General features: G+C 37.9%; 1 long non-coding RNA gene across 4 annotated transcripts; it reads left to right on the forward strand.

Moving 5' to 3' along the window:
• Window positions 981–4,472, forward strand: LOC107639343. 4 transcript variants are annotated; one of them, XR_002361145.1, is made up of 8 exons: window positions 981–1,503; window positions 1,658–1,750; window positions 2,022–2,207; window positions 2,343–2,489; window positions 2,915–3,289; window positions 3,424–3,507; window positions 3,990–4,105; window positions 4,282–4,472. It is a non-coding gene; the product is annotated as an uncharacterized LOC107639343 (long non-coding RNA). The 4 variants fall into 4 exon arrangements; XR_001620081.2 differs by having other exon boundaries at window positions 1,658–1,746; window positions 2,017–2,207; XR_001620080.2 differs by having other exon boundaries at window positions 982–1,503; window positions 1,658–1,746.

Here is a 14,294-nt window from a genome sequence, read left to right on the forward strand (position 1 = left end):
GTCGTTAGGGTATCTTTAAGATACATTTGGCATGAATGTCTATGAGTGCTCATTTTGGGAATGTTCATACTTAACTTGAGATATTAAGACTGATCACCTTAATGTTGATTGTTTGGTGCCGATAAGACCTCAATGACTGTGAATAGGCATGGTTTAATCGAGATCCGAACGACGAATCGATGTGAGACCAGCTATCCTAATAGCTGTTATGATATACATGGCAATGACTATGTTAGATTTGGATGCTGTAAGGAACGAACTGATATCTTCGTCAGGATGGCTTGAAGGAAATAGACTGCTTGAAGATGGATTCTGCATGTGGCGGAAATTTTGAGGGCAAAATTTTCTTTTAGAAGGGTAGAATGTAACAACCCCGATTTTTCAAGTACGCGAGACTCTTATTATATGGCTACTTGATGAGGTACCAGGGAGACGTCATATGGCAATATTGATCGCCGAGGAGTAGTACACTACAAGAAAAAAGGCCTGTCGGCACCCTTTTTTCTTGCCACGCTTTTAAAGCGTGCCGAAAAGTGATCTATGGACACGCTTTTGCGAGGGTGGCCACTGATTTGTCATTTGGCCATGCTTTTTTTTGCCACGCGTGAAAAGCGTGGCGATAGAGGGAAATCGGCACGCTTTTACGAGAGTGCCCACTTACTTAAAATTTGGCCACACTTTTTTACTGCCACGCTTGAAAAGCGTGGCGATAGAGAAAAATCGGCACGCTTTTACGAGGGTGCCCACTAATTAAAAATTTGGCCACCCTTTTTTTTTCACGCTTAAAAAGCGTGCCCATAGAGGAAAATCGGCACGCTTAAAAAGCGTGGCTATCTTGTATTTAATCTGGCACCATACAAAAACGTGCCAATAGAGTTCCCTCCCCTTTTAACATAGTTTTTTAATTTTTTTTTTGAGAAACCCCCTCCCAAACTACGCCGTTTTGACTCCAATTTCCTCTCCTCCCAAAATTTCCCAATCCTTCTAACAACACTTCTTCCTTTCTTCGAAACACACCATCTTCTTTGAAACAATGCCTTTGAAAAATGAAAAGTGAAAACCCTAAAGTCACAGAGCTCATCACCCTAACAGCGGCGGCGCTCTTCACCAAACATAGAGCTCATCGCCGGTGCCCTCACTCTCTCTCCCAATAACACTCATTGGTCAACCTCATTCCAACCTTCTCTAGCAACCCCTCCGTAGGTGCCACCTCTGCTGGTGTTCCCTGCGTCGGCGCTCCTTCCGTCTCTCCTGTAAACACCTATCCCTCCTTCGGCGGTGACTCACTCTGGTAAGGCCTCCCTCGGCGCTCACTCTCTATCGCAAACCCTCCGTCGACGCTCTCTCTCTCTCTCTCTCGTAAACCCTCAATCGTCGCTCCTCCCACCATGATTTAGCACCCGCCGTATTTCTGTCTCCCTCTCTGAAGTCGTCGTGCCGCCGTCTCCCTCTCCTTCACTCGTCGTACCTCCGTCAGCCATGTTCAGTGTTCGTAGCGCCGTGGTAAATTATCTGGTCAAAATTTTTCTTGATCTAATTATTTGTTTTTGAATTTGATTTTTTGTTTTGATTTTCTTGGTTCTTCACTTTTTCTGATTTTTCTAAATTTCTATTTTTTGTTCTAAATTTCTTGACATTTGGTTCTGTTCTGCTGCAGCTGTGGTAGTGCTCAACTGCTACTATGTGATGCTGAACTGCTACTGCTTTGCCTGTTCTGTTATTCTAGTTTTTCTACATCAACTATCAGTAGGTTAATTTTTTCATAATTTAAGCATTCACGATTAGGGTTTTGATTTTGCTTAATTTTTGTTGATTGATGTTGATAGTTTGAGTTAATTGTTCCTTTGCTATGTGTGTGGTTTAAGATCTGAGTTGTTGTATGTTTTTATGAAATAGGATTGAAACTTGTTAAATGAAGTAAACTTTGTGTTTAGATTTGTTCTTGCCCCAAGAAACTCTGCTTGTGATAAGTCATTTTAATTAATAACTCTGCTTGGCGACAATGTGTTTTGAAAGAGCAGGGGACTCCTACTGGGAGAAAAAGTCTAAGGCTGCTGGTCTTAGGGCAACTGCAAACCATTTGCGTGATTTGAATCCTGAAGATGTGCACGAAATTCTTAGGCAAGCTGCTGAAATTTTTGAAGGAATAGGAATAATTAATATTGTAGCTCAATGTCTTTCAGATTTGGGGGATCATGAAAAAGCTGGTATAAATTTGAAGTTTAGCTTCTATATCTATGCTTGTCATCTGTTATTAGTTACTTCTCTACATTTTTTCCTCTTCTCTTTTTCTCAACTCTTTTCTTATAACAAGTAACAACTAACAATGGCTTCAATGGCAGCGTCTTCTTCTAGCACCTTCTACACCAACCTCAAGTTTTGAACCAAACCCAATAGTAACAAAGCTTTTTCTTTGTCACAAGAATAATAATAATCATATATCATGAAGACAACATCAATAACAACATCAACAGCAACTTGAACTGAAGGTACAGTTTGTTATTTTCTATTTGCTAAAGATATTAAACTATTAAATTTAATTTCTCATTTTCTAAAATTTCTGAAGTTGAAACCTTTTTACCATTTTGAAGGAAACTCATATTGAGAAGCAGTAAAATAACAACCATTGGTGCTATCTTCAATTTCTAAACAATCAATGTTTATATCATTATTGCTTCATTTAGATGAATAGGGAAGATGTACCTATCTCCTATGAACATTCAGCTTAATCTAACTGCAAAATGGTGGTGGCTATCAAGGAGAAATTGTTTCTTTTGGTTTTTAAAAATATCTTGGCTTATTGTTCTAAGATGTAATGACAATCAATGTTTAATTTGTTTATTCTTTGATTACTGATCAATTATTTTAAGTCCATCATGCAGGCGTAATTTGATGATTTTGATTATGAAACCAGGTCCTGTGCTAGAAAGGCAGCCTCTTTGTTATGCACGCAAGTGAGGTTAAGTAGCTGGTTTTGGTCAAAGAGTATGCTGGATTTGTCGTGGAGTATATAAATGGCAATAATTTGACATACAGAAAGAAATGGTACATAGTGAATTGGATTCTGACAAGGGCAATTTTGCTAGGATCACTGGTGGCAACAGTGGAAGAGTAGGTTCTGTCTTTGGTAGAGAGCCTTCATTTTCACGCTGGTGTGATGAGGACGAAGAAGTCCATTTGAATCGGGAATTAGGAAATGCAAGGAATGATCTTGTGGACGAAGACCCTGGTTTTGACCCTATAAGTTTCTTCTCGATACAAGTGGTCATCACATCCATAGATACACTATGTAAGGTTATTTACGGTTTGCATTTTCTTATTTTTCTACTAATTTGAACAGTTAAAATAAAACTCTATTAGGAGCTGATATGGGGAAGTTCCCAACTCCTTATATGATGAACGCTTTCCACTTCATAATGCAAGGTGTCCTATCAAGGATTATTACCTGGTGCTGGTCTCAAATTCAAACTGGTGTTGTCATGTCTTGGAGGGATTAGTTTTTGAAAGGTAGCCTTTGAACTCTGCTATCTCATTATCGCTATTGTTCTCTGCTCACTTGGTTATGCTGATTGGGTATTCTATATTAAAACTTCTAGGTACATCTTTTATTTTTGGTCATTAAGTTTGTGTTATTGACGGTTATAGTTCATTGCTCTTTGTGGTAGTTGTTATTCTGACTCGGAAAATACTAACAAAATGTATAGTTACAATACTACTTGGGATATTTGAAGGCATGCCACTTTTCTGTTATAGTTACCCCCTCCTCTCCCTCTATGTTTAGATTTGTTCTTGCCCCAAGAAACTCTGCTTGTGATAAGTCATTTTAATTAATAACTCTGCTTGGCAACAATGTGTTTTGAAAGAGCAAGGGACTCCTACTGGGAGAAAAAGTCTAATATAAATAAAAATAAATAAAAACCATAGAAATAAAATTAAATAAATTCAAAATACATATATAATAATGTTACTCTCACTCTCATCTCATGCAGTGTGCTAAGTTATGATTGCAAGTGTTCTCATTATCAGTGGGTGAAATGGGAACTGTGATTACCTTTGGCGCAAGGTAGTCTTGTGAATTCTTCCATGATCGCATGAAGGGCAAAAGGTACTTCTATGCTATACTTTTTTGAATTCTAATCATTATAAAATGTGAATTTGTAATTGGATTAACATATATATATATATATGTCACTAATTACTATTTGATTTGTCTTGTGATAAAAATTGCATACTATATAGGTTTGTTTGGTAATAAAAAAAGACTGAATTTATATTGTGCAGTGATGAAGGTAAAGTCAGAAAAATTTTGAAGGTGGAACATAACTTTTACTCTTTGGCATCAAGACAAAGAAGAGGCCCCATGCATGCATACATGATATGATCACTGAACACATTCAATTGCATTGCAAAAAAGCATAAAAAAAGGCCATACAGCAGGTCCTATATATATGCTTGAGTAAAGACAAGTGAAAGAAAAGCAAATATATCACTGAAGATGCAGCAGGAGCACACAGTAGATGGTATCAACTATTCACCTAACTTCTCATCATTCTCAAGCTTTATAGTTTATATATACACTCTGAGCTGCAGAAGTGTTTTTGTTCATCTTTCCTTTATTTTATTTTGGAGTAGTGTGAAAATGTAACTCAACTATGTTACATACAAGAAAGATGGTTATTAATGTATAGTAAAAATTGTCATCTTTTGTATTTGTTAATTGACATGCAAGCTAAGCATGGGGCAACAGTACGATCACCAATTAGTTGGTTAGTAGTTCATAATTATTATATGTAATTTATATATCTCTTTTTATTATATTTATGATTCGCACTATCAAAGCTTTTTCTATTGGCATGCTTTAAAAGCGTAGCCATATCTAACCCTACAGGCACGCTTTAGAAGGGTAGCCAAAACAAACAATCTGGGCACACTTCAAAAGCGTGGCGATATCTACACTTTTCGGTACGCTTTTAAAGCGTATCTATAGGGTTATATATATGGTCACGCTTTTAAAGCGTGGCAAGAGATGAAAACATGCCAAAAAAGAAAGTGTGCCGATAGATCCATAAAAGCGTGGCGGTAGAGCAACCGGCACGCTGGCAGATGTGACCCTTTTAAAAGCGTGCCGATAGCTCAAAAAGCGTGGCGAAAAACTATTGGCGTGCTTTTTTGCACTTTTCGGTACGCTTTTAAAGCGGGACAGAAAGCTTATTTTCTTGTAGTGGTAGTAATGTTCCATCTTTTGATGACATTCCACCTGACTTGAGTTTTGAAGACTTAGAACATACTTTCCCTCGCTTTAGTAGTTTAGAGGGACTAGGTGAGTATAGAGTCTAGGCTAGCCTGGGTGCCAACTTAGGGACTTCTTGAACAGGTCAGGACCTGGAATATTGTATGTATATATATGTATATAGTTATTATTTAGCTATATCTAGGGGTGTTCTAACTAAAAGTCTATACTCTAATAAAGGCTGGATCACCGAATATTGTCAACTGCTTGTGATGTATTTATGTGTGGTTGTTTATAATTGTTTTATATATTATCAGTTGTGAATTGATTATGAATGATACTATTTGTTAATCCAAATGTTTAAAAAAAAAAGTACCTCACAAAATAACTACGTTTTTAACAATGGATCAGGCTTATATAATAATTAATAGATAATAATTAGGAAGACAAGTTGGTAGCGCTCAGTTTCTACTATGATCATGATGTACCAGAAATTGGGTCGTTACAGTTGGCATTAATTTCGAAAATATGAAACAAAAATAAGAAAAAGATTTTTGAAAATCATTTTGAAAGTTTCGAAAATCATAAAAGAAAAATGAAAAAGATTTGATTTTTGGAAAACATTTGATAAAGATAGAATTTTTAAATTGAAAATTTGACTTGACTCATAAGAAACAATTAAATTTTAAAAACTTTTTGACTAAGTCAAACCAAATTTTCGAAAATTATGAGTGAAATAAGGGAAAGATATTTTTTTTATTTTTGAATTTTAATGATGAGAGAGAAAAACATCAAAAAGACTCAATGCATGAAAATTTCGGATTAAAACAAATGATGCATGCAAGAAAACTATAAATGTCAAGATGAACACCAAGAACTTATTTTTGAAAATTTTTAAGAATAGAAAAACATGCAAGACACCAAACATAGAATTTTTCAAACTTTAGACACTAACAAATTGAAAATGCATATGAGAAACAAGAAAAGACACAAAACAAGAAAAATTAAAGATCAAACATAGAAAATCATCAAGAACAACTTGAATATCATGAAGAACACATGCATGAATTTTCGAAAATTTTAAGAAAAATTAAAAAGATGCAATTGACACCAAACTTAAAGATTGACACAAGACTCAAACAAGAAACATAATATTTTTGGTTTTTAAGATTTTATTAATTTTTTTTGAATATTTTTCGAAAATAAAATAATAAAAACAAAAAGCTTAAAATTAAAATAAAATTACCTAATTTGAGCAACAAGATGAACCGTCAGTTGTCCAAACTCGAGCAATCCCCGACAACGGCGCCAAAAACTTGGTGCACGAAATCGTGATCATTCATTCCTTGGTAACGGCGCTAAAAACTTAATACGCACATTCATAATCTTAGTTCTTCTTCACAATCTCGCACAACTAACCAGCAAGTGCACTGGGTCGTCCAAGTAATAAACCTTACATGAGTAAGGGTCGATCCCACATAGATTGTCGGCTTGAAGCAAGCTATGGTCACCTTGTAAATCTTAGTCAGGCGGATTCAAATGGTTATAGAGTTTTAATAATTAAAAGATAAATAAAATGTAAAATAAAGATAGAGATACTTATGTAATTCATTGGTGAGAATTTCAGATAAGCATATAGAGATGCTTAGTTCCTTCTGAATCTCCGCTTTCCTACTGCTTTCATCCAATCCTTCATACTCCTTTCCATGGCAAGCTGTATGTTGGGCATCACCGTTGTCAATGGCTACATCCCGTCCTCTCGGTGAAAATGGTCCAAAATGTGCTGTCACCGCACGGCTAATCATCTGTCGGTTCTCGATCCTGCTGGAATAGGATTCAGTAATCCTTTTACGTCTGTCACTACGCCCAGCACTCGCGAGTTTGAAGCTCGTCACAGCCATCCCTTCCCAGATCCTACTCGGAATACCACAGACAAGGTTTAGACTTTCCGGATCTCAAGAAAGGCCGCCAATAATTCTAGCCTATACCACGAAGACTCTGATCGTAGATCAGGAGGCTAAGAGATACACATTCAAGCTTGTTTGCATTTAAAATGGAAGTGGTTGTCAGGCACGCGTTCATAGGTGAGAATGGTGATGAGTGTCACATAATCATCACATTTATCATGTTCTTGTGTGCGAATGAATATCTTAGAGAAGAAATAGGCTTGAGTTGAATAGAAAAATAATAGTACTTTGCATTAATTCATGGGGAACAGCAGAGCTCCACACCTTAATCTATAGTGTGTACAAACTCTACGGTGGAAAATACATAAGAACAAGGTCTAGGCATGGCCGAATGTCCAGCCTCCCCAAATGGCATATGAATTCGAATATCGGGAAAAGGGGGATCTAATACAATAGTAAAAAGTTCTATTTATGCTAAACTAGTTACTAGGGTTTACAGAGATAAGTAAATGATGTAGAAATCTACTTCCGGGCCCACTTAGTGTATGCTTGGGCTGAGTATTAAGCTTTCATATGCAGAGACTCTTTTTGGAGTTAAACGCCAGTTTGTAACCTGTTTCTGGCGTTTAACTCCAGAATAGGGCAGAGAGCTGGCATTAAATGCCAGTTTGCTGGGAAGCCCTGGATGTCTACTTTCCAATGCAATTGAGAGCGCCCCATTTGGAGTCCTGTAGCTCCAGAAAATCCACTTTGAATGCAGGGAGGTCAGAATCCAACAGCATTTGCAGTCCTTCTTCAGCCTCTGAATCTGATTTTTGCTCAAGTCCCTCAATTTCAACCAGAAATTACCTGAAATCACAGAAAAACACACAAACTCATAGTAAAGTCTAAAAATGTGATTTTTATTTAAAAACTAATAAAAATATATTAAAAACTAACAAAATCATACTAAAAACTATGTAAAAACAATGCCAAAAAGCGTATAAATTATCCGCTCATCAGCCATCTTCTTGGAAGTTATGAATTTGTCTTGCTTCACCATCACCTCATCAATGATCTTTTCAACTCCAGCTTCATCACATAACCTCTGTATGATACTGGGGAATGCCAACCTTGTGTTGTCACTAGTGCTTTTCAGCACATTGTTGATGTTGTTGGCAATCATCTCCCCCACATTGACATTCTCACCTTTCATGATGCTGTATATGAGCACAGCTCTCTCCTTGGTCACCTCTGAAGTATTAGATGTGGGGATTAGGGACCTCCTTACAAATTCCAGCCACCCTCTAGCTTGGTGGCTCAGATCCCTTCTTCTCAATTGGTTGGGTATCCCATCCTTGTCCTTGATCCATTGCACATTCAGCACACAAATCTCGTTCAGGATTTCATCAATTCAAGGGTCTTGTTGCTTCATTCGTTCTTCAAAGCTCTGGGTGGAGCTTGTCCTGTTCACCATTAGCATCCTCTCTATGCTGGAGGGACTATAGTCAATGGACTTCCCCCTCACATAGCTAATGTAGCCATAGTGTTGTCCTGGTTGAGGCACAGCGTTAGCATAAAACTCCCTCACCATGCTCTCTACTACCTTCCTTGGTGGGTTGCATAGGGGTGACCAGCCCCTACTGTTGATCTCAATGTTGATTTCAGGATGCTCATTCCTCCCTAATTGGAACCCAACTTATGGAATGATCTCCCTCTCACTCACCCAACCATAGAATTGATTATGGTTAAATGCGGAGAGAAACTTGTATTCGTTGAAAGAGCTTGAGGATCCAGAGGTTAGTTCCTTGGTTTTAGTTTTCTTTCAGGCTGAGCTTTTTGGTGGTGCCATTAGGTTGAGAGAGTGTGTTTGAGGTTGTAAAAAAAATTTGGGGAAGGTTGCAAGAGAGGTAAGCAAAACAAGGTTTTGCTCCAACACCAAACTTAGGACTTGATTGTCCCAATCAAGAAAAAGGGAAAAGAAGTAGGGGAAGAGAGGTAGTAGAAGACAAAAAGAGAAGGGGAGAAGAAGGGTGTATAGATTCTCGTCGTGTGTGATCAGGGGTTTAGAGTGGGAGAAGAGTTGGGAGTGTGAGGCTTTTATAAGGTGTGAAGGGTGTGACTTGAATGGTGGGAAATAAAAAGGGTTAAATGTTTTCCCACTTGGGGAGTGGCGCCTAGCGTGGGAAGAGGCGCCAACTCTTATCTCACTGTGCCTTCTGCATGTGTTGACTTCCAAAGTGTAAGTACACTTTGACTTCCTTGTTTTGTGAGTTACTTACCATGTGGTCCCATCTTTCTCCTGAAATTGAAACTGAAACCCATTAGTAAAGACAAAAGAATCCTTCACTTTCCTTCTTATCATGAGTAATTCAGATTGCAACTGATGGGTGTCCCTTGGGACAACAAACTTAATCCTTTATCATCTTAATAAATTGGATCCATCATTGTGTATTTAATGTGTTCATAAGGATGAAATAACTCCAATCTTTTCATTTTCTTTTGATTCTAACCTCCTCTGAACACATTAAACCACGTTCATGCTCTTACCCAAAACATTAAGCGCTTTCAAATTAGGTAAACTTGGGCTTGCTAGGTGATCCTTGGTGGTGGCCACACCAAACTTAATCTCTGGGCTTACTCTGCAAAATTAAGCTATTAGAATGGTTGTAAGCCTAGATTAAGTGGGTGAGTGGCCACACCAAACTTAGCATTTTAGCTAGTTCTCAGCCCATTTACTCATCATTAGTAATGCATTCATCAAGTTGCAATTCCAGAATAAAAAGAAAAAAAAGAGTGTAAGAGTATTCTAACTACCAAAACTAGTATTAAACTTCCTAACCTACTATTGCAATCTAGTTCTAATTGGTAATGTAACACAAATGTGAGACTGAAACTTGAACTATCTAACGCAATGAATTTTAAACTACTTCTAAGAAAAGCAATAAATCAAAAAGGATAAAGTGTTGGGGTGCCTCCCAACTAGCGCTTCTTTATTGTCACTAGCTTGACATTCCTCCATCTTTAGTTGAGCTTGTAGCTCACTCTCTGCTCCTCTAAGGAGCTTCCCAAGTAGTGTTTGAGTTTATGGCCATTGACAGTAAAAGTTCTCTGAGTCTTGTCCTCCATGAGCTCTACATGACCTTAGGGAAACACCTTGAGTATGGTGAATGGTCCTGACCATCAAGACTTAAGTTTCCCAGGGAAGAACTTGAGCCTTGAATTGTACAGCAGCACTTTTTGTCCTTCAGTGAAATCCTTTCTTGCTATCTTTTGATCATGCCACCTTTTTGTGTTTTCTTTGTAGATTTTTGCATTCTCATATGCTTGATTTCTAAATTCCTCCAGCTCATTGAGTTGCAACAATCTTCTTTCTCCAGCAGCTTGCTTATCATAGTTTAGCATTTTTAGAGCCTAAAAAGCTCTATGCTCAAGTTCAACTGGTAAGTGACAAGCCTTGTCATATACCAGTTAGTATGGAGACATCCCAATGGGTGTCTTGTAGGTTGTCCTGTAGGCCCATAATGCATCATCCAGCTTCTTAGACCAATCCTTTCTTGAGCTTCCAACAATTTTTTCAAGGATTCGTTTTAGCTCTCTGTTGAAAATTTCAGCTTGCCCGTTGGTCTGTGGGTGGTATGGAGTTGCCACCGTGTGCTTGACTCTATACCTGAGAAGGAGTGTCTCAAGTTATTTGTTGCAGAAGTGTGTTCCTCCATCACTGATGAGAGCTCTAGAAACTCCAAACATGCTGAAAATGTTCCGTCTCAAGAAGCTTATCACAACTTTGTTGTCATTTGTTGTAGTGGCTATGGCTTCTACCCATCTTGAGACATAGTCCACAGCCACCAATATGTAACTCTTTGAGTAGGAGGTTGGGAAGGGTCCCATAAAATCAATCCCCATACATCAAATAGTTCTAGCTCTAATATGAATTGCTGTGGTATCTCATTTCTCTTGGTTAGATTACCAGCTCTTTGGCACTCATCACATCTTGACACCAATTCCTTCGCATCCTTGAACATTGTTGGCTAGTAAAATCTGGATTGAAGCACTTTTGCTGCTGTTCTTTCTCCACTGAAGTGGCCTCCATATTCGGATCCATGGCACTACCACAACACTTCCTGACCTTCTTCATGAGATATACACCTTCTCAAGATCCCATCAGCACACCTTTTGACCAAATAGGGGTCATCCCAGATGTAGTGTTTGGCATCCTTGACTATCTTTCTTCTCATGTGTTTGTTGATGTTGGTTGGTAATTCCCCAATGGCTTTGAAGTTAGCTATGTTTGCAAACCAAGGGGCTACTCGAATCATCATCAATTGCTCATCACGGAAGCTTTCATTTACTGCAACTTGGTGTGTCTCTTCTTCTTCTTGTGGAATCCTTGAGAGATGGTCAGCTACTTTGTTCTCTGCTCCGCTCCTATCTTTAATTTTAATGTCAAATTCTTGGAGCAGCAGAATCCATCTTATTAATCTGGGCTTAGATTCTTGTTTGGTAAGCAAGTATTTGAGTGCTGCATGATCAGTGAATACAATTACTTTAGAGCCAATAAGATATGATCTAAACTTATCAAAAGCAAAGACTATGACCTAAAGTTCTTTCTCCATGGTGGTGTAGTCCCTTTGATTGTCATTAAGGACATTGCTAGCATAGTAAATAACATGTACTAGCTTGTCTTTCCTCTGTCCTAGAACAGCACCAACAGCAAAATCAGATGCATCACACATTAATTCAAAAGGAAGATCCCAGCTTGGTAGTGCTATAATAGGTGCAGATGAGAGTCTCTTCTTAAGCTCATTAAAGGCTACCATGCACTCTTTATCAAAAACAAAGGGAGTATTTGAGACAAGTAGGTTACTAAGGGGTTTTGCAATCTTTGAAAAATCTTTGATAAACCTCCTATAGAATCCAGCGTGTCCCAAAAAACTCCTGATTGCCTTGACATTGCATGGTGGAGGTAATTTCTCAATTACTTCCACCTTTGCCTTGTTTACTTCTATGCCATTTTTTGAAATCTTGTTACCAAGAACTACCCCTTCAGTTACCATAGAGTGGCACTTCTCCCAGTTCAAAACCAGGTTGGTTTCTTGGCACCTTTTTAGAACAAGAGCAAGATGGCATAGGCAATCAAAGTATGAGTTTCCAAACACAGAAAAGTCGTTGATGACAGGGCATTTCGGCCAGTTTCACTGACCTTTTCTTTACTGTTTTAGGGTAGTTTCATGCATTTTCTTAGGAAATAAGCAAGTTTTGGGTAGAATTTCATTCACATCTTGATTCAAGCAAACATTGTGAATTTTATATGATTTCATGAGAATTATGCATGAATTTAATGACAAATTGGATGATGCATGACTCATAACTTGGATTAGAGCTTTGACTCACTTTATTTGCTTGATTTCAGGACAAAGGAAGCAAGGAAAAGCCACGTTAGTAGCCACGTTAGTCTAACTAACGTGACCACTAACGTGGAATGGGAGCTAGCTTGCAACGTTAATGAGAAAAGTGATCGCCAATAACGTCTTCGAAGCCATCATAGCCCACGTTAATTACCACATTAAATACATTAATGTGGTAGTTAACGTGGAGGAAAAGGAAGCTCCAAGAGTTAGTGGTAAAAGTGAGTGCCACTAACGCTCCAAAAGGGCAATTGGCCACGTTAAGAGTCACGTTAACTCAGTTAACGTGAACTCTAACGTGGAAGAGGAAGATAATGCCAAGGTTAGTGACACTCAAGTTAACATGGACCATTTTGGGTTAGGAACGTTAGTGAAAAAGGTGATTGTCACTAACGTTCTCAACCCCATATTTTCACTTAACGTTAACACCACTAACGCCCTAAGCTAAAGTCCATGTCTACTGCACACTTTCTCTACAAGTGGCCCTGAGCCCACTAAAGATGATAACTGCTTCAACTCAAGATCCAAAGGCCCATATCCAAGACTTGAAGAGCCAACTAGAAGATCAGAAGAGTAGTATAAATAGGAGTAGTTTTGAACTAGAGAAGGAGCTTTTGGATTGAGAGAACTACTCTCTGTATAATTTTACTTTCTCTGCAACTTCTAGTTTTAATTTCAGAATGCATTCTCCATCTTTGTTTTCCATTCCCAGAGCCATGAACAACTAAACCTTTTTCATTGGGTTAGGGAGCTCTGTTGTAATTTGATCGATCAATAATAGTTTTTATTATTCTTCTTCTTTATTTTCTCTTGATTTTACTAGAAAGCTTTCAATCTTCATCCAATTAGGTAGTTATCTTGGAAAAGAAGCTATTCATACTTGGATCTCTTAAGAACCTTGGAAGAGGAATGAAGAGATCATGCTAAAAATACTTTCTCATGTTGGACCAAATTGGGGTTTGGATGCATATTGTGACATATAATCCTACCAACACTTTGAGTTGGAAATACATGTGGTATAATCAGTGACCATACTTCATCTCTTCTCATGAGCAATTGGACCAAGGAATTGGCTATTGATCAAGATTTGAGAGATTGAATTACCAAGGAATTGGAATTCAATCACTTAAGATTGCCAAGGAGATCAATGAATGCATTGATTGAGGAAGAGATGAAAATAAACTTGATCCGGAGAATACAACATCTCTTAAGCCCAATGAATCCCCCATTTCTGATCTTACCCATTCTCTTTAATTTCTGCAATTTAATTTCATGCTAAATTCCCCATTCCCCATTTAAGATTCTGCAATTTACTTTCCGTCATTTATATTCAGCTCTTTATTTCCAGCATTTACATTTTTTGCTATTTACTTTCCGCCATTTAATTTCCTGAAACTCTCACATCAAATTCTGCTTAGCTCAACTAGAACATTCCTCTAATTAAAGTTGATTGACCAATCAATCCCTGTGGGATTCGACCTCACTCTATTGTGAGTTTTTACTTGACGACAATTCGATATACTTGCCAAGGAAAATTGTTGAGAGACAATTTTTCGTGCATCAGTCATCCATGAATACTTCTATGAACTTCTCAACCATGTCCGAAAAAATGGAGAGCATGCACCTTTGGAATGTTGCAGGTGATGACAAGTCATCTTAGCCTAGTTTCACTAGCCTTTTTCTTTTGTTTTCAATTGAATTATGCACTTTCTTGAGCCACAAGCAAGCCAATCGGGTAGATTTTCATGTTTCCTTTGATTTAATCAACCA

The sequence above is a fragment of the Arachis ipaensis genome, chromosome B04 (assembly GCF_000816755.2).
Source record: "Arachis ipaensis cultivar K30076 chromosome B04, Araip1.1, whole genome shotgun sequence".
NCBI lineage: Eukaryota > Viridiplantae > Streptophyta > Magnoliopsida > Fabales > Fabaceae > Arachis > Arachis ipaensis.